We start from the raw sequence: 19,654 nt of genomic DNA, 5'->3' as shown, positions 1-19,654 counted from the left end.
CCGAGGCAGGCAGATTGCCTGAGGTCAGGAGTTCGAGACCAGTCTGGCCAACATAGTGAAAACTCGTCTCTACTAAAAATAAAAAATTTGCCGGGCATGGTGGCACATGCCTGTAATCCCAGCTACTAGGGAGGCTGAGGCAGGAGAATCGCTTGAACCCGGGAGGCGGAGGTTGTGATGAGCCGAGATCACACCATTGCACTCCAGCCTGGGCAACAAGAGTGAAACTCCATCTCAAAAAAAAAAAAAAAAAAGAAATCTGGTGTCTTGAACCCAAGATTTTGGGGCAGTTTCTGAAGGACTTTCTGATGCTAAAAATGATGGTGAAGGGCAAAGGTATACCCAGCTAATCCCTGGGCACTCCCTTTCTTGTACTTGAATACTGAGCTAGCTAGACTCAGCTACACATGCATAGACACACACACACACACACACACACACACACACACACACACCCCTGTTCCATATTATTGGGTCTCTGCTTGCTCTTACCCCTGCTTCAAATATCCTTTCCACCTTACTTCACACAACTCACTGTTACTTAATTATGGAGATTCAGCTCCGGGATCACTTCCTCAACCCCAAGCTGGGCTAACGTTTTCACAGCACCAGGGTTGAGCACCATCCTAGCCGATTACATAGAAATGGCCTAGTAATACATCTCCTCCACTGGACCAAAAGTCTCTGAGGATGGGGCCCACGTTTGGCTCCCTGTTGTTCTCAGAGTCTCACGGGATGTCTGCAGCGCCACAGGTGCCCGGTGCAGGTTTGTCGTTCTGTCCAGCGATTGTGTTCTCAGCCTCCAGGCACCCTCTTCCTTGTAGCATGGCCAGGTTCCCATCGTGCAGACTCATTACATCCGCGCCAGGACTTGTAAGTTTGCCGTTTATCTGAGGTTCATCTACAGGAAACTGTAATTGAAACAGCTTCCAGGATGGAAATATCACTTCTAGAATTTAATTTTCAAGCTTATACCCTGGATCCTTCAAGCCGATTACAGGAAACGGTTGGAGTGCTGGTGCTCCCCGTGTTGAATCCAGATGGGTGTGTTTACTAGGCTGAGAAATGTTAATCCTGTCTTTGGCCTAGAAATGTCTGGCATTCACTTTGGAGGGAAATAGAAAAATAAGGTAGTACAGCCAGCCAGCTCAGTTATAGTTCCCTTAAATAATCCTTCTTTTCAAAGCAAGGTGGGGAGAGGGTCTGCTGGGGGGACGTTTGCTCCAAAGGAGATAGTGTGCAACTGTCATTGATTTTGAAAGTTCAGAAGAAACATTCTGAGTAGTCGGTCTTTAGTATCATTACAAGGCTGGCCAAGTCACCATGGGCCTGAATGCTGACAGGTGCATGCTTGGGGCTAAGGAACAGAGATCTGAATCTGTTCTCCTCTGAAGGCTATATGTAAGTGCACATGAAGCCCAGTGACAATGAGAACAAGGGCCTACACATTTACTAAGCCCTGGGTTCTTGCCAAACATTATACTAAGCACTTCACATTTTTTATATCGTTTGATCCAATAACTCTTTGAGGTGGATACCACTACTACTAACCCCATCTACAGTTGAAGAAACCAAGGTTCAAAGAGAGGTTTGCCCAAAGTAGCAGGGCTCCCATATGCTTTGCAAACACTTTTGTAACTTTAAATGATTTTTTTTAACCCCACCACGTGCTGGCACTATAACCAGCCCAGCTTGCAGGTGGTCACTCCTGTCCTGTGTAGTGAAGACCCAAGATCCTCTGGCAAGTGCTCCCAGGCAGCACGGCAGTGGGGCCCATTTGTCCCTAATAAACGTTTCTTCCATGCAGTGCTCAAACCCCTCAAGAAAGCAAAAGACAACAGCTTCAGTAACTAAATAGGCGACCAGCAACCTGCCTGCCCAGAGCTCTCTGAGATTTGTTTTTTTGTTTTTTTTTTCCTGAGACACAGTCTCGCTGTGTCACCCAGGCTGGAGTGCAGTGGCACAATCTTGGCTCACTGCAACCTCCACCTCCTGGGTTCAAGCAATTCTCCTGCCTCAGCTTCCCGAATAGCTGGGGCTATAGGGGCCCGCCACCATGCCTGGCTAATTTTTGTATTTTAGTAGAGGTGAGGTTTCACTGTGGTCTCGATCTCCTGACCTCGTGATCCACCCACCTTGGCCTCCCAAAGTGCTGGGATTACAGGCGGAAGCTACCGCACACGGCCTGAGACTTTGTCTTCAGTTACAAGTGCAGTGAGTGATAAGGGAAAGGAAGAGAGCTTTTTGAAGCCTTGTGACCCTGACATGTATTTCTGTGCCTCCCGTAGCACCTTCCCACAGATGCTAGAGAAACAGGAGAGGAGGAAAAAGCCTCTCTCTCAGTCAAGAGTGCCACCTTGTGATGCCAGCACCAGAAAAGAACTGAACATCGCTTTGGCCCCTGAGCTCAGCCCTGTGAATCATCCCCATGGCCCCTCCCTGGCAGCAGGCTCTGTTTGTGGTGCTCTGTAATTAGTTAATGAACTATCTGAATGATATTTCTGTAGTCATTCAACCAGCCCCATCCTCAGGGTGGTAATTGTATTTGAGGTTATTTAAAAACATTATTGTATCCAAATAGAGTTTACATCAGCAGACAGCATGATTAGTAATTCTGCTATCCCTGGTGTTTCTAAATTGTGCTATAAACTGCCTGGTGAGTCGTGCAAAAATGACTGCACCAACAGAGAACAGTGGGGCTTCTCTGGCAAAAACCACCAACTGTCTAAGGGGAGGAGTAGTAAAAGCAACCTGTGGCTAGAACCCAGTTGACTTCAGTTTAGAACAGATTGTTTTCAAGAGGCCCTCCACTAATTTGATCATTATCTTTGGATGAACTAACTCTTCATTATCTTTACAAGAAAATGCTTGAACGGGAGGTGGAGGGCTGATCCGAAGAGTGACAGGAGCTGCTTCACTTCCTTTGCGGTTTCCTGGAGCTCTTGCCCCTCCTCAGGGAATTTGCCAGGAGGGGCTCTCCAGCGTCCAGATCCCCCTGCAAAGGTGTTTTGCGATCTTCAGGAGCAGGCCCCAGGAGCATCCCTCAGGGCCAAATGTGCAGTGGGCGATGCCCCTCCTGACCCAACAGATCCAAGACGAGAGTGATCAGTACAGCCTTGTGGCCAGCCTTGACAACGTTAGGAATCTCTCCACTATCTTAAAAGCTTGGTCATTTCCGAAAATGTGGCACGTATTTCGCAACTAAAAATGGAATCAAAGTAACAATGGAAAATGCAAAATGTCTGCAAGCAAATGCTTTTATTCAGGCTGGAATATTTCAAGAACTTAAAGTTCAGGAAGAGTCTGTTACTTTTCAAATTAATTTAATTGTCCTTTTAGACTGTTTATCTATTTTTGGATCAAGTCCTATGCCAGAGACTTGAACTGCACTTCGGATGTGTTAGCAAGGTTATGGTTACCCTTTGATGCTGTTCCTGGAAGAAGGAGGAGTGGTGGCAGTCTGCAAAATCAATACACAGGAACCTGAAGGGACCTGGACTTTAATTTCTACAGCACTAATGTTATTGATAAAATCTGCAGTCAGAGGGGCTCCATGAAGCTTTTTCTGAATTGGATATGACGAGTGAGGTCCTACAAATTACCATGTCTCCTGACAAGCCTTGTTTCAGGTTATCTACTTTTGGAAATGTAGGAAGTTCCCACCTTGACTGCCCCAAAGATTCTGATTTGATGGAAGCATTTCATTATAATCAGACCCAAGTCAACAGATACAAGATTTACTTACTGAAACCCTCTACAAAAGCATTAGTCCTGTCTTGTCAGGTATCTATTCGGACAGATAACTGAGGCTTCCTTTCATTACAGTATATGATTAGAAATGAAGATGGACCAATATATTTTGTGGAATATTACTGCTCCCCTGATGAAGAAGTTCTTGAATCTGAGTCTCGAGTATGACAATTCACTGTTATTTATGTGTATATTGATAGATGAAGTTCTCATTCTGAGTACAGTACTTTTTTTTTCTTTCTTTTTTTTGAGACGGAGTCTCACTCTGTCGCTGAAGCTGGAGTGCAGTGGCGCCATCTTGGCTCACTGCAACCTCCGCCTCCCAGGTTCAAATGATTCTCCTGCCTCAGCCTCCTCAGTAGCTGGGATTACAGGCACCTGCCACGGTGCCTGGCTAATTTTTATATTTTAGTAGAGATGAGTTTTCACCATGTTGGCCAGGCTGGTCTTGAACTCCTGACCTCAGGTGATCCACCCACCTCGGCCGCCCAAAGTGCTGGTATTACAGGGGTGAGCCACCACGCCCAGCCTTCAGTACAGTACTCTTTATAATTTCATATTGGATTTCCTAGAGAGAAGAAGCATGGGGAGGATAGAAACAAAGTCCGTGTACCCTAATAGTTGCTATGTGTTTTGTAAATACATTTTGTAGAGGACATGTAAATAAATGTTTTCATGTAGTCCTAGATTATTCAGGACTGTCCTGTAATTCTGTCTTTTGAACTCGTGGGAATGATTGTGAGCCAAGATTAATAAATTATATATTCTATTTCAGCAGAACATTTCAGGAGTCTAAAGACTTCAAGTTTGATGCAGCTACCTGAAATGTTCTTTTATTTATTTACTATTAGAAAAAGCAAAGGCATATGGGCACTGCTTATTAGTTTGAATTCTAGAGACTAGGTCTTAAAGCAGTGCTTCTCGAAGTGTTGTGCCCACACCAGCATCAGAACCACCTGCAAACTTGTAGCAAACTCTGGGGAGGAAGCCAGCGTTCTATATTTTAACAAGCTTCCCTCCGGAGATTCTGACGCATGCTAAATTTTGGGAACCACTGTTTTAAAGGAAACTTTTTTTTAAACTAACGTTTAATTGTATTGAGATGATTGCTTTTACATGTGATTTTTTTTTTTTTTTTTTTTTTTGAGACGGAGTCTCGCTCTGTCACCTGGACTGGAGTGCAGTGGCCGGATCTCAGCTCGCTGCAAGCTCCGCCTCCCGGGTTTACCATTCTCCTGCCTCAGCCTCCCGAGTAGCTGGGACTACAGGCGCCCACCACCTCGCCCGGCTAGTTTTTTTTTTTTTTATTTTTAGTAGAGACGGGGTTTCACCGTGTTAGCCACGTGTTAGCCAGGATGGTCTCGATCTCCTGACCTCGTGATCCGCCCGTCTCGGCCTCCCAAAGTGCTGGGATTACAGGCTTGCGCCACCGCGCCCGGCCGCTTTTACATGTGATTTCTTTGCAAATGTTCTGAAGTTGAGGCATCATCAAACAAGTTTAAACAATTCTTTATGTGATTTATTTTTAAAGTAGACCTTTTGAAGAGATCTATGAATGGGATGTAAAATAATTTTCAGGCCGGGTGCAGTGGCTCATGCCTGTAATCCCAGTGCTTTGGGAGGCCGAGGCAGGCAGATTGCCTGAGGTCAGGAGTTCGAGACCAGTCTGGCCAACATAGTGAAAACTCGTCTCTACTAAAAATAAAAAATTTGCCGGGTGTGCTGGTGCATGCCTGTAGTCTCAGCTACCCGGGAGGCTGAGGCAGGAGAATTGCTTGAACCTGGGAGGTGGAGGTTGCAGTGAGCCAAGATCGCGCCACTACATTCCAGCCTAGGCAACAGAGAGAGACCCAGTCTCAAAAAAAAAAAAAAGAAACAAAAACCATTTTCAGAGTTACAGATTTTCTTCTTGTTCTCAAAACTGTTCACTCCAGTAAGTAACTGCAGTAAGTACTTATTAGATACCTTCCATTTACTTATGAGTTTCTTGACAAATCAAGGTGTAGAAAACCAGTTATTAAATGATTTTGTACTTTTCTGGTAGTTGTCACTAAATACATTTTGTGGCATATTTTTGTATTTAATAAAGTACAATACTAAAAAACAGAGAATACATGGACACCAATCTTTGTCTGCCTTTCTTTACTATCTTTTTTGCAGATAATAGAGTGATACAGTTAAAAGCACAGGAATGGCTTAATGAATATCTCCCAGCCTTCATTTCTTTGTCTGTAAAATGGGGATTATGGGCTGGGCGCCGTGGCTCACACCTGTAATCCCAACACTTTGGGAGGCCGAGGTGGGTGGATCACGAGGTCAGGAGTTCAAGACCAGCCTGGCCAACATGGTGAAAACCCATCTCTACTAAAAAGACATAAAAAATTAGCCAGGCGTGGCGGTGCACGCCTGTAATCCTAGCTACTCGGAAAGCTGAGCAGGAGAATCACTTGAACCCAGGAGGCAGAGGTTGCAGTGAGCTGAGATTGCACCAGTGGACTCCAGCCTGGGCGACAAAAGTGAAACTCCATCTCCAAAAAAAAAAAAAAGAGCTTTTAGTACAACACCCAGGACAAGGCCACTGCCCAGTCCCAGAGATTAGGGCTTTAGAAGTTTCTGCATAGTTTTAGTTATTTCTGAATATCTTGTTTTTTTTTCTATAGCCTCACAACAGAAGTGATATTTATGTACATGTTTTAATGCTCCTACTAGATTATAAATTCCCTGAAGGTAAGATTAATGTTTGCTTTCTTTCTATGTCTTCACACTTCTTATACATGGTAGGAACTCAGTAAATATTTGTTGCATGAATGAACATATTGATCCTATATTTAAGTGAAAAAAACTGCAAAATGTGCTTTAACTGGGCGTTAATGCAAAAGTTCTCAAGATAAAGCTAATCTGTAGCTGTAACTATATCTGAGATCTAGAATAATATATCTATGTCAATTGCTAAGAGGGTCAAATGAGATGTGTGACATAGGGCCAGGCGCTGTGGTTCACGCTTGTAATCCCAGCACTTTGGGAGGCCGAAGCAGATGGATCACAAGGTCAGGAGTTCAAGACCAGCCTAGCCAAGATAGTGAAACCCTGTCTCTACTAAAAGTATAAAAATTAGTCGGGCGTGGTGGCAGGTGCCTGTAATCCCAGTTACTTAGGAGGCTGAGGCAGAGAATTGCTTGAACCCAGGAGGGGAGGTTGCAGTGAGCCAAGATCGTGCCACTGCACTCCGACCTGGGTGACAGAGTGAGACTTCATCTCAAAAAAAAAAAAAAGTTAACATACAGCCAGGCACGGTGGCTCACACCTGTAATCTCAGCACTTTGGGAGGCCGAGACAGGTGGATCACTTGAGGTCAGGAGTTTGAGACAAGCCTTGCCAACATGGTGAAACTCCATCTCTACTAAAAATATTAAAAAACTAGCTGTGCGTGGTAGCACACGCTCTAATCCCAGCTACTCGGGAGGCTGAGGCAGGAGAATCGCTTGAACCCAGGAGGCGGAGATCGCAGCCAGCTGAGATTGCACCACTGCACTCCAGCCTGGGCGACAGACTGAGACCCCATCTCAAAAAAATAAATAAAAAAAAATGGTAACACAGCAAAACTAGGTAATGTGTTACTGGTTTATATAATATACATATATATTATATATATAGTATACTATACATATAGTGTGTGTGTGTGTATGTGTGTATATATATATATATATAGAGAGAGGGATTTCTTCTTCTATGCTTCTAGTGGAGCAGCTGTTAATTCCAGGGCATAAACTGCCCCTAGTATGTAGTCGGGCCTCCAACCACACGTCAGCAGTAAGCAAGTGCTTATACACAAGCGAATACAAAGAATTTTTGTCGAAAAGAAACGAAAAAGTATATTAGTTATCTATTGCTGCATAATACTTTACTCCAAAACTTAGCTGCAGGAAACAGCAGACACCATCTCACAGAGCTTCTGTGGATCAGGAATTTGGGAGCAGCTTGCTGAGTGGTTTTAGCTTGACTGGGGCAGGAGGATCCACTTCCACGGTGGCTCACGCATACGCACAGCAAGTTGGTGCTAATTGTCAGTGAGGGCCTCAGCTCCTCCCGGATGTGGCTTCTCCACAAGGATGCTCGAGTGTCTTCACAACATGGTGACTGGCTTTCCTCAGAGGTAGTGATTCAAGAGACCACAGCAGGATCTGCAGTATCTTTTATGATTTGTCTTGGAAGTCACAACCATCCTCACAACATGGTGACTGGCTTTCCTCAGAGGTAGTGATTCAAGAGACCACAGCAGGATCTGCAGTATCTTTTATGACTTGTCTTGGAAGTCACAACCATCCTCACAACATGGTGACTGGCTTTCCTCAGAGGTAGTGATTCAAGAGACCACAGCAGGATCTGCAGGATCTTTTATGACTTGTCTTGGAAGTCACAACCATCTTGTCTGGAATATCCTATTGGTCATGCCAGTCTACCTTATTCAGTGTGGGAGGCTACAATACCAGAAGGCGATGGTCATGGGGCCATCTTGGAGGCTGGCTACCACAAATGGGAACTGATCTCAGAAATCAAGAATGGTAGCTACAGCCCAGCCAGGCTTCCCAGAGACAAGAGCTGGAGGGCATCCCGGGAGCCAGGGCAGCTCAAGGTACTACAGTGGCAGCCATCCCCACGTCTTCACTCCTCCTGTTCCTTCCTCTTCATGTGACTCAGCCACACCCCTCCTCTCTTCTCCTGCCAGTTCTTCCCATGTCTCTTAGTTCACATGCCTAAAAGCAGAACCTGATGGTTCATCTTTTTTTTCTCAGGTCATCACAGGTCACATGCCAGCCTATGGGTTGGCTTCCAAGGATCCACTCTAAGCCCAGGCATCGGGGAAGCAAGGTTCACGTGGTCCAAAACATGGGCACCTTACCCCGGGGCTGTGGTCAGGACAGTCTTGCTAAGATGAAATAATAGGTGGGACACAGTTTGGGAAGTGTGGCCTCCCCCATATGGCTACTGCTCACCAGGCATCGTGCTGGATGGAGCGGCCACAGATAGGGCAAAGAAAGAAAAATGGGTGGGGTGCGCAGTGGCTCATACCTGAATTCCTAGCACTTTGGGAGGTCAAGGCAGGTGGATCACCTGAGGTCAGGAGTTCGAGGTCAGCCTGGCCAACATGGTGAAACTCTGTCTCTACTAAAATACAAAAATTACCCAGGCATGGTGGTGTGTATCTGTAATCCCAGCTACTTGGGTGACTGAGGCAGGAGAATCGCTTGAACCCAAGAGGCAAAAGCTGCAGTGAGCTGAGATCGTGCCACTGCACTCCAGCCTGGGTGACAGAGCAAGACTCTGTCTCAAAAAAAAAAAAAAAAAGGAAAGAAAATTGAAGACAATAAATTGATCCCTGGCCTCTCTGTTTAGCGAGGCCATAACCAAACAATTTGTGCATGATAAGGCTGTACTAGATCACTCATGGCACTATGGGTGTTGATTCCCTCTACCTGGGGTCCATCTAGAAGTCTCCCCAGGAAACTTCTGCCAGGGCCTTGAAGGATGAGCTGGAGTTTACCGGATGAAGAGAAGGGAGAACGGCATTGCTGGCAGGAAGGAACCTGCACAGGGTATTTTGGCGGAAGGTGAGACACTGTAGGTGGGACTGGGGAGCAGGACAGCTGGGAGGAAAGCTGGCAGGGTCAGTAGGGTGATGCTGTGATGAGCTTGGTGGGACCAGCAAACAGCCTGGGCTCTACCCGAGAGCAGTGGGGAGACCTCTAAGGATCTGAAACAGGAACGACCACCGTGGATGGCTCCAGGGGTGACAGCAACTCATAAGGGAGGCCGGATCCAAGGAGGCACCCGAGCTTCCTCCCCTCTTCAGAGTCCAGTTCACGAGGAGCTGCCTGTGATTTTTTTTGGAAAGCTGTATTCTCTATTACAAAAAGACATCCGAGCTTGTGAGGAACTAACGACCGCCCCTCCACTGGTTCCCTTGAATAGCAATCCCTCCAAGTACAATTCCACAGGCATCCAAATTAAGCAAAGCTTTATTAAGCACCAAGCCGGCCACATCTGCAAAATGAAAACACTTCATCGGAAGCCTGAGAAAACTCTCCCTGTGGACTCCTTATCAAATAACCCCTCATCCTCCTACAAATACCTTCCCAGCCAATTCAGAAAATAACATCTGGAAAAGAAACCCCTTTTTTCAGTTTAGGCCATTCCAATGAGCAGCTTACAGCAGACTCGGGATTTCTACCTAAGAGAGTGAAGGCTGAGTACGCCAGTCTGGAAGGTTTATGATTTAAATGTTCTCAGGTGGGGCTGGACATGGGCACTCATAGCTGTAATCCCAGCACTTTGGGGGGCCAAGGCAGGAAGAGTCCTTGAGCCCAGGAGTTTGAGACCAGACTGGGAAACATAGTGAAATCCTGTCTCTACAAAAAAATAAAAATATTAGCCAGGCATGGTGGTGAACACTTGTGGGCCCAGCTACTTGAGAGGCTGAGGTAGGAGGATGGCTTGAACACATGAGCTGTGATCTCACCACTGCAGTCCAGCCTGGGTGACTGAGCGAGACTCTATCGCAAAAAAAAAAAAAAAAAAATCCTAAGGCTAATTTTATATGTTGCTGACCATGTTTGTAGAGTGACTTCAGAGGAAAAACCAAGCTCCTGGGCTTTTTTTTTTTTTTTCCTTTGAGGTAGAGTCTCACTGTCTCCCAGGGTGGAGTGCAGCGGCGCAATCTTGGCTCACGGTAACCTCTGCTGTCCGAGTTCAAGTGATTCTTGTGCTTCAGCCACCTGAATAGCTGGGATTACAGGCACACACCATCACGCCCGGCTAACTTTTATATTTTAGTAGAGACAGGGTTTCACCATGTTGGCGAGGCTGGTCTCGAACTCCTGGCCTCAAGTACTCTGCCCACCTTGGCCTCCCAAAGTGCTGGGATTACAGGCGTGAGCCATCACACACAGCCACTCCTGGGCTCTTGTACTCAGAGAAATGAGTTGCTCTGGTGAGGTCTGGCCTCAGGTAGGGGGACCATTACATTGCAGGAGCCCCTGGAACCTGCATGGCCTGTGGTTAAAAGGCCACCCTCTGCAGCCAGCCAGCCTGCCGGGGCTTATATACACCTGTGAGACTTGCTACTGTGTGACCTTGGGCAAGTTCCTTGAGCTCTATGTACCTCAGTTTCCTTGTCTGTGTAATGGGGATGATACCAATAACACCTCCCTCTTAGGGCTCTTAAGAGGATTAAGTGAATCCTCTAAGGATTAACCTCTTAGAAGAACTTTACATAACGCAGAGAAAGTGCTGTGTAAATGTTTGCTATTATTATTATTACTTTAGTGTAAATTTACTGATCTGCAACTTTCCTCTCGTTAAGGTATACCTACAACAAATTTTCACTTTGAAATAGCTGTCCCAATGATACTGGGTAGAACTAATCATTTATCATCAAGTTCTGTTGCTTTTTTATTTCTTTGTTATTTCTTTTTTTTTTTTTTGTAGAACTAATCATTGATCACCAAGTTCTGTTGCTTTTTTTTTTTTTTTTTTCTTTTTCTTTTTCTTTTTTTTTTTTTTTGAGACAGAGTCTCGCTTTGTCACCCAGGCTGGAGTCCAGCACTCACTGCAGCCTCAGTCTCCTGGGCTCAAGTGATCCTCCCACATCAGCATCCTGAGAAGCTGGGACTACAGGTGCATGCCATCCTGCCTGGCTAATGTTTGTGTTTTTTGTAGAGATGGGGGTCTTGTTTTGTTACCTAGGCTGGTCTCAAACTCCTGGGATCAAGCAATCTGCCGACTCAGATTTCCAAAGTGCTAGGATTACAAGCGTGAGCTATGGCACCTGGCCTGTTGCTTCTTACTCGGAAGTATAGTTTGAGTTGATCTGATTCTGTCCAGTATGGGTGATAATTGAGCCCAAGGGGCATGCTGTTATGGGTGGTAATTAACCCCAGGAGTTCAAATCCTGGCTCTCCATTCACCAGATGTGTGATCTTGGGCAAGTTTCTTAACATCTCTGAGCCTCAGTGGTCCCTATAAAACAACAATCATCATAGTACCTATTTCTTTTTTTTTTTTGTCTTTCGTTTTTGAGACAGAGTCTCGCTCAGTCGCCCAGGCTGGAGTGCAGTGGCGCGATCTCGGCTAACTGCAAGCTCCGCCTCCCGGGTTCACGTCATTCTCCTGCCTCAACCTCCCAAGTAGCTGGGACTACAGGTGCCCGCCGCCATGCCTGGCTAATTTTTTTGCATTTTTAGTAGAGACGGGGTTTCATCGTGTTAGCCAGGATGGTCTCGATCTCCTGACCTCGTGGTCTGCCCGCCTTGGCCTCCTAAAGTGCTGGGATTACAGGCGTGAGCCACTGTGCCTGGCCAATAATACCTATTTCATAGGTGTTTGTGAGGATTGAAGGAGATCACGCAGGTAAATCGCTGAGCACAGTGCCTGGCACTAATATATATTCAGTCAAACCTTTTCTCGCCCCAGCCACATCATCTCTCCCTGAAACGTTCATGTTGACCTTTTTTTTCCCCTCTGCCTTGCCCTCTGGCCTTTGAACTTATTCAGGAACCTGGAGTCTGCTTCCAATGTTACCCTCCTGCAAGGCATTCTCCACATGGCAGCCAAATGATTTTTTAAAAACACAAACCTGATCACTCCACTCCTCTGCTTAAAATTCTGCAAATGGGCCGGGCACAGTGGCTCACCCCTATAATCCCAGCACTTTGGGACACCCAGGCAGGCAGATCACCTGAGGTCAGGAGTTTGAGACCAGCCTGGCCAACACGGCAAAACCCCATCTCTACTAAAAGTACAAAAATTAGCCAGGCGTAGTGGTGGGTACCTGTAATCCCAGCTACTAAGGAGGCTGAAGCAAGAACCTGGGAGGCGGAGGTTGCAGTGAACTGAAATCGCACCACTGCACTCCAGCCTGGGTGACAGAGTGAGACTCCATCTCAAAAAAAAAAAAATCTGCAAGTGATTCTTATTACCCTTGGGATAAATTCTCTCATCCCTATAGAGGCTCCCCGGGCCTCGCCTACTTCATCAGCCAGAGCCCTATTCAGCATGCGCCTCTCTCAGTGGCCTTGTCTCATTCCCTGAAGGTCCCTTAGCACAGACCTTCACACCTGCAGTGGCGTCATTTCTCCCCACACTCTTCCTTCCCAGCTAACTCCCACTCATCCAACAAGCTTCAGTTTACATGTGACTTCCTCAAGATGCCTTCCCGACCTCCCGACTTGGAGGGTTCCCTCCGTATTTAATTTCTCAAGTCATCTTATTCTATTCCTTCTTAGTGTTAGCAATTGCACCAAAATTATCATCTGTATAATTTGAGTGTCAGAGTTTGTGTTGTTCACAGAACATCCCCGGAGTTTGGTGTGGTGTCCAGCCCACAGCAGGCACTCAATAAATACTTAAAGATTGGGTGGATGGATGAACGAATGAATGAATAAATAGTGGCATTCCCAGCCTGAGGCCTATAACCCACTCTGCAAACACCATTCTGCACAGCCTTGCTTCACTCTGCCCTTTCTTGCTCTATGGGGGCAAAGGGACATGCCGTTTAGAACCCAGTAGGCTGAGGACAGGCGCCTCCATCACAAAAATCAGAGCCCCAAGTCCTTTTAGCGGTTGAGACAATCTGGTCTTCTGCTCTGTTAATACGGCCGGTGACCAGGAGCTCACTCCTACTTGTTAGCAAGTTCTTCCCAATATCAACCTTAATCGTGTCTCCTTAAGAGTTCCCACTCATTTGTGAGATTTTCATTTGTTTGTGACTTCTGTATTTTCTAATTTTTGTTTATTTATTTATTTATTTATTTATTTTTGAGACGGAGTCTCGGTCTGTCGCCCGGGCTGGAGTGCAGTGGCCGGATCTCAGCTCACTGCAAGCTCCGCCTCCCGGGTTCACGCCATTCTCCTGCCTCAGCCTCCCGAGTAGCTGGGACTACAGGTGCCCGCCACCGCGCCCGGCTAATTTTTTGTATTTTTTAGTAGAGACGGGGTTTCACCATCTTAGCCAGGATAGTCTCGATCTCCTGACCTCGTGATCCGCCTGTCTCGGCCTCCCAAAGTGCTGGGATTACAGGCTTGAGCCACCGTGCCCGGCCGCTAATTTTTAAAAAATTTTATTTTATGTATTTATCTATTTATTTTGAACAGAGTCTTGGTCTGTCGCCCGGGCTGGAGTGCAGTGGCCGGATCTCAGCTCACTGCAAGCTCCGCCTCCCGGGTTCACGCCATTCTCCTGCCTCAGCCTCGGGGTAGCTGGGAGTACAGGCGCCGCCACCTCGCCCGGCTAGTTTTTTGTATTTTTTAGTAGAGAAGGAGTTTCACTGTGTTAGCCAGGATGGTCTCAATCTCCTGACCTCATGATCCGCCCGTCTCGGCCTCCCAAAATGCTGGGATTACAGGCTTGAGCCACCGTGCCCGGCCGCTAATTTTTAAAAAATTTTATTTTATGTAAATACAGGATCTCCCCCTAGGTTGCCCAGGCTGGTCTCAGACTCCTGGACTCAAGCAGTCCTCCTGCCTTGGCCTCCCAAAGTGTTGGGGTTACAAGTGTGAGCTGCCACATCCAGCCATTCAACTTTGATAGAGTATATACAAATTGCTTTTGTAACTAGAGAGAAAGCAATACGTGTTCTAAAATTCTAACTGCAGAATCTAGCTCTGCCCTTAATGTTAACCATAAAGGCAAAAAAAGAGGAAGAACCATATTACTGGCCTCCTCTCCCACATCGTGTTGGCGACTGAGTCCAGCACAAGCACACCTTGGTCTTTGTGTTTGGACCTGCCTGCCATTTGCACATACAGTGAGCTGCCACTAACTAGCAAACACTATCCCCAGTTTTCAAAATGTGCCTTTACCAGCCTAGTGTTGAGGCCTGAAATAGTCCTGGGGCTACCAGTCCTAACCCTGAGGGCACAGGCTGCCTCACCAGGTATAGAATCCTCGAGGGCAAAGATTGCCACTCCAGTTCAAGAGTAGGTCTTGGCATCCTGTGGCCAATCAACAGTACAGAATAGCTGGATGAGTAATCAACAGGTTTTGTTTTTGTTTTGTTTTTGTTTTTTGAGATGGAGTCTTGCTCTGTCGCCCAGGCTGGAGTGCAGTGGTGCGATCTTGGTTCACTGCAACCTCCGCCTCCGGGTTTCAAGCTATTCTCCTACCTCAGTCTCCCGAGTAGCTGGGACTACAGGCACACGCCGCCATGCCTGGCTAATTTTTTTTGTATTTTTAGTAGAGACGGGGTTTCACCATGTTGGCCAGGCTGGTGTCAAACTTCTGACCTCAGGAGATCCTTCCACCTCAGTCTCCCAAAGTGCTGGGATTACAGGCACGAGTCACCTCACCCAGCTGTAATCCACAGGTTTTGAATGAAATTAATCTGGAACAGAGGAACTTTGGAAAATCATAACAAGTTTTCCCCAGATGAAAGTGCATTAAGCTCCATGCCTATACCCTGTAAGAACAACCCTAAAAAGGGCCAAGCGTGGTGGCTCATGCCTATAATCCCAGCAATTTGGGAGGCCAAGGCAGGTGGATCACTTGAAGTCAGGAATTAAAGACCAGCCTGGTCAACATGGTGAAACCCCATCTCTACCCAAAATACAAGAATTAGCCAGTTGTGGTGGCACACACCTGTACTTCCAGCTACTTGGGAGACTGAGACAGGACAATCACTTGAACCTGGAGGCAGAGGTTGCAGTGAGCTGAGATCTCACTGCTTCATTCCAGCCTAAGTGACACAGTGAGACTCCATCTCAAAAGAACAAAAACAACAACAACAAAAGAAAGCAACATCATATTGAATATTGACAATGGAAAAAAAATAAAAACAAAATAAAATAAAAAGAAAGCAACAAAAAGGCCAGGCCAAGACTTGTTGGATGATAAGTTTCCTTTGTTCAATTGTTTAGTATTTCATTTTATATTTTTTTATTTTTGAGACAAAGTCTTGCTGTCGCCCAGGCCGGAGTGCAATGGCATGATCTCGGCTCACTGCAACCTCTGCCTCCTGGGTTCAAGCGATTCTCCTGCCTCAGCTTCCCAAGTAGCTGGGATTACAGGTGTGTGCCACCATGCCTAGCAAATTTTTTTGTATTTTTAGTAGAGATGGGGTTTCACCATGTTGGCCAGGCTAGTCTTGAACTCCTAACCTCAGGTTATCCACCCACATTGGCCTCCCACAGTGCTGGGATTACAGGCCTGAGCCACCGCACCCGGCCTAAAATTTTAAATACATTTTCTAACAAGTATATGTTTTATATATCGTTTATGTACTTAAAAATTATTAACATTTAAAAAATCAAAATATAAGGCTGAGTATGGTGCCTCATGCCTGTAATCCCAACACTTTGGGAGGCTGAGGCAGCACTATTGCTTGAGGCCAGGAGTTTGAGACCAGCTTGAGCAACATAGTGAGACCTCACCTCTATGAAAAATAAGAAAATCGACTGGATGTGGTGGTGCACGCCTGCAGTCCAAGCTACTCGGGAGGCTGAGGCAGGAGGATTACTTCAGCACAGGAGGTCAAGGTATAGTGAGTTATGATTCCACAACTGCACTCCAGGATAGGCAACAGATTGAGACCCTGTCTCTAGAAAACAAACAAACAAACAAACAAACCAAACATAAATAAGGAAAATGGTGTTAAATATTCTTTCTACTTACTAAGAACAACGTTTCTTTTTATTAGTGAAAAGTAATAAAGTTAAAGCAGTTTGGTCTGTCAGGGTAAACAGCTGCTCCCTGGTAGGAGAATGTGATCTTTAGACACAACAACCACCAAGAAAATCATTAAACTGAGGCCAAGTTTCCAGAGGGACCCAGGGGAAGTAATGAAAAGAATCCTTCAAAAATCTAGCAACACATTTTCTATCAAATGGAAATGGCTTTGGGGAAATGTTCTGAGGGGTTTGTTCACCACAGCTTGGGAAAAGAAAAACGTGTTTTCAAGCACAGCAAAAAGAGCCTGTGTCTAGCAGTCAAGAGATGACACAGAAACACCACAGTCCGTAAAAGCTTTGATTCCAGGAAATTTTCTCTTTTTTTGAGACAAGGCCTCGCTCTGTCACCCAGGCTGGAGTGCAGTGGTGCAATCTTGGCTGACTGCAGCCTCCACTTCTCGGGCTCACGCCATCCTCCCACCTCAGCCTCCTGAGTAGCTGGGGCTACTGGTGTGCACCACCACACTCAGCTAACTTTTTTTAAGATTTTTTCTTTTTTTCTTGAGACAGCCTCCCGAGTGGCTGGGACTACAGACACATGCCACCATGCCTGGCTAATTTTTTGTATTTTTGGTAGAGACAGGGTTTCACCATGTTAGCCAGGATGGTCTCGATCTCCTGACCTTGTGATCCACCTGCCTTGGCCTCCCAAAGTGCTGGGATTACAGGTGTGAGCCACCGTACCTGGCCCTTTTTTTGTTTTTTCAAGACAGAGTCTTGCTCTGTTGCCCAGGCTGGAGTACAATAGTGCGATCTCAACTCACTGCAACCTCCATCTCCCGGGTTCAAGCGATTCTCCTGCTTCAGCCTCCCAAGTAGCTGGGATTATAGGCGTCCGCCACCATGCCTGGCTAATTTTTGTATTTCTTAGTAGAGAGAGGGTTTCACCATATTGGTCAGACAGGTCTCGAACTCCTGACCTCAGGTCATCCACCCGCCTCGGCCTCCCAAAGTGCTGGGATTACAGGCGTGAGCCACTGTGCCTGGCCTAAAAGATTTTTTGTAGAGATGAGGTCTCACCATATTGCCCAGGATGGTCTTGAACTCCTGGATTCAAGCAATTCTCCTGCCTCAGCCTTCCAGAGCACTGGGATTACAGGCACGAGCCACCACGCCAACCTGACCTAGATAACTAACTAGACACTTTCAGAAGCCAGGAATACCCTATGCTTGCCTTATTTACCTTTGTATTTCAGATCCTACACACTGGCTAACACACAGCAAGCACTCAATAAATATGAGGGTCTCAATTCAGGAGCAAGGAAAGATCTGATAATGTGGCAACAACAAGACACCACATTTTACAGTCAGTGGCAATTTAATGTTATTTCATTTCTCAACTCATCTCTGAGCAATGAGATTACAGATATTCTTTTTTGTATTTTTATGTATTATCTGAATTGTTTACAAGGATGTATTTTGAAATAGAAAATAATAAAATTGACTCCCCATTAGGAAAAAGCAATTCTCATAACCATCATTGCCAATTTTGTGACATCTTTTGGAAAAAGGTAGGGAATTAATTCTGCCATTGACTATAATTCAGCAGGAAGGCAAAGTGAATTCATTCATTTCATAATATTTAATCAACACCGACTTGTGTTAAGAATGGAACTAGGTAGGCATGAGGAATGTATATGTGCCCCAAATACCAGCTTGTGGCCTAAGGAGAGAGACAGACATTGAACACATACTGCCACTAACAAGTGTCCAGGTGCAACTGTGGCAGCTGCTGTGGGGAAGGTAACAGAGAACCTGTGACCCCAAGATTGGTCTCCTGCTTGGGCCTAGCTCCATATGTTTGCTCTTACAAATGTGTTTTCCTACCCAGAAGGCACTTCCTTCTTCCTCCATCTAGTCAAACTCGACTTTGCTTTGGAATCTTGCTGAAATCGCCAGTTCCTGTTCAAGGTCTCTCTGATTGGAGGCTTCCTTCGGGTAATGTCAGATATCACCACGAAGATCATGCAATTCATTAGGAGTTATATTAGCCTGGGTTTCCCAGAGAAAAAGAACCAAGAGGATGTGTTAATAGAGAGATCTACTGTAAGGACTTGATTCACAAGATTATGGAGGTGCAAATCCAAAGTTTGCAGGGTAGGTGGGCAAACTAGTGATTTAGGGAAGGGGCAGGGGCAGTCTGCTGGCAGAACTTCTTACCTGGGGAGGTTCGTCTTTGTTCTGTTAAAGACCTTCAACTGATGGGATGAGGCCCACCCATATTATGGAGGTCAATCTGCTTTACTTAAAGTCCACAGATTTTTTTCCCCCTTCATAAATCCTTCATTGGAATCAAAGTCCATGGATTAAATGTCAATCTTGGGCTGGGCACGGTGGCTCATGTCTGCAATTCCCAGCATTTTGAGAGGTTCAAGGCAGGTGGATGGCTTGAACTCAGGAGTTTGAGACCAGCCTGGGCCAACATGGTGAAACTCCATCACTACAAAATAATAATAATAATAATAATACAAAAATTAGCCAGACATGGTGGCGCATGCTTGTAGTCTCAGCTACTTCGGAGGCTGAGGTGGGAGGATCGATTGAACCCAGGAGGCAGACGTTGCAGTGAGCCAAGATCACGCCACTGCACTCCAGTCTGGATGACGGAGCAAGACCCTGTCTCAAAAACAAACAAACAACAAAAAAAAGAGTCAATAAATGCCATCCAGAAAATGTCCTCACAGAAACATCCAGTATAATGTTTGACCAAATATCTAGGTACTGTGGCCAATTGGACACATAAAATTAACTATCACAGAAGCCTTAACTCCCCAACTAGAGTCTACCATTTTAGAAGGCATGGATCAGCTCTTCCATGTCTTTGAAACCTTCCATGGAGCCTAGCTGAGGGATTATTGTCAGGAGGTGTTCAAGAAATTCCTGAAGAGGGCCGGGCACGGTGGCTCACACCTGTAATCCCAGCGCTCTGGGAGGCCGAGGCAGGCGGATCATGAGGTCAGGAGTTTGAGACCAGCCTGATCAACATGGCAAAACCCCGTCTCTGGTAAAAATACAAAAATGAGCCGGGAGCAGTGGTGGGTGCCTGTAATCCCAGTCTACTTGGGAGGCTGAGGCAGGAGAATCGCTTGAAACCGGAAGGCAGAGGTTACAGTGAGCTGACATTGTACCCCTGCACTCCAGACTGGGCAACAAGAGTAAAATTCTGTCTCAAAAAAAAAAAAAA

General features: G+C 46.0%; 1 pseudogene; it reads left to right on the top strand.

The window, feature by feature from the left end:
• The first annotated feature begins 3,067 nt into the window (after positions 1-3,067).
• LOC105503413 lies at positions 3,068-3,918 on the top strand (annotated as a pseudogene).
• Positions 3,919-19,654: the final 15,736 nt, after the last annotated feature.

Source organism: Colobus angolensis, unplaced genomic scaffold, assembly GCF_000951035.1.
Source record: "Colobus angolensis palliatus isolate OR3802 unplaced genomic scaffold, Cang.pa_1.0 Scaffold85, whole genome shotgun sequence".
Taxonomy (NCBI): Eukaryota; Metazoa; Chordata; class Mammalia; order Primates; family Cercopithecidae; genus Colobus; species Colobus angolensis.
This window is presented reverse-complemented; position numbering and strand designations above follow the sequence as displayed.